Below are 1903 nucleotides of genomic sequence, written 5' to 3'. Positions count from 1 at the left end.
AAGTTGCAGGATATAAAATAAACCCACATAAATCCTCGGCATTCCTGTATATTTCTAATGAAATCCAACAGCAAGAGATAGAAAGAGAAATCCCATTTAAAGTTACTGTAGACATTATAAAATATTTGGGAATCTACCTGCCAAAACAAACTCAGGACCTATATGAACACAACTACAAAACACTTTTCACATAAATAAAGTCAGATCTAACTAATTGGAAAAACATCAATTCCTTGTGTCTGGGTTGAGTTAATATAATAAAAATGACAATTTTACCTAAATTAAATTATATTTTAGTGCCATATCAATCAATTTACCAAAAAATTACTTTATAAACCTAGAAAAAATAGTAGCAAAATTCATTTGGAAGAACAAAAGGTCCAGAGTATCAAGGGTATTAATGAAAAGAAATGCTAGGGAAGGTGGCCTAGCTATGCCAGATTTTAATCTGTATTATAAAGCAGCAGTCATCAAAACTACTTGGTAATGGCTGAGGAATAGAGCAGTGGATCAATGGAATAGATTGGGTACATAAGACTCAGCAGTCAATGACTATAATCTACTCTTTGATAAACCCAAAGACCCTAGTTTTGGGGATAAGAACTCACTATTTGACAAAAACTTCTGGGAAAACTGGAATATAGTATGGCAGAAACTAGGCATAGACCCTTATCTAACACCGTATACCAAAATTAAGTCTAAATGGGTTCGTGATCTAGGTATAAAGGATGATACTGTAAGCAATCTGGGAAAGCAAGGAATAATTAACTGTCAGATATATGGAGAGGGGAAGATTTCATGACCAAACAAGAATTAGAGAGCAGTCTAAAATGCAAAATAGATAACTTTGATTACATGAAACTGAAAAGCTTCTGTACAAACAAAGCCAATGTAAACAAGATTAAGAGGGAAATGAGAAATTGGGAAAGAATTTTTACAACCAATGTCTCTGATAAAGGCCTCATTTTTAAAATTTAGAGAATTGAGTCAAATCTATAAGAATACAAGTCATTCCCCAATTGATAAATGGTCAAAGGATATGAACAGGCAGTTCTCAGAGGAAGAAATTAAAGATGTCTATAAGCATATGAAAAAATATTCGAAATCACTATCGATTAGAGAAATGCAAATCAAAACATCTCACCAGTCAGATTGGCTAAGATGACAAAACAGGAAAATGATAAATTCTCGAGAGGATGTGGAAAAATTGGAACACTAATGCATTGCTGGTAGAGTTGTGAACTGATCCAACCATTCTGGAGAGCAATCTGGAACTATGCCCAAAGGCCTATAGGTAATTTCATATCCTTTGACCCAGCAATACCACTTCTAGGATTGTATGCCAAAGAGATCACAGATGTGGGAGGAAGACCCATATGTACAAGAATATTTACAGCAGCTCTTTTTGTGGTGGCAAAGAATTGGAAATTAAGGGGATACCCATCAACTGGGTAATGGCTAAACAAGTTATGGTATATGAATGTAATAGAATACTATTGAGCCATAAGAAACGAAGAGCAGATGGACTTCATATCTACCTGCAGAGGCTTATACGAACTGCTGCTAAGTGAGAAGAGAAGAACCAGGAAAATTCTGCACACAATTACAGATACAATGTATCTGTGATGACTAACTTTGATAGACCGGACTCTTCTCAGGAATTCAAGGTTATAAGTCAACTCCAAAAGACTCATAATGGAGAGAGATGTCTACATTTAGAGACAGAACCAGAGCGAACAGAGTTTGAATGCAGATTGAAGCAAATTATCTGCTCTCTTGCTTTTTTCTTGTTTGGTTTGTTTTCCTCTTTCCCATTTTTCATTCCATCCAATACAATCCTTCTTTATAAACTGACCATTGTCTAATGTGAAAGTATCTGCAGATCTTATACCTGACTGTATGC

Source organism: Petaurus breviceps, unplaced genomic scaffold (genome assembly GCF_028583685.1).
Source record: "Petaurus breviceps papuanus isolate PSGF00001 unplaced genomic scaffold, PetGlider_PUasm1.0 128, whole genome shotgun sequence".
NCBI lineage: Eukaryota > Metazoa > Chordata > Mammalia > Diprotodontia > Petauridae > Petaurus > Petaurus breviceps.
This window is presented reverse-complemented; position numbering follows the sequence as displayed.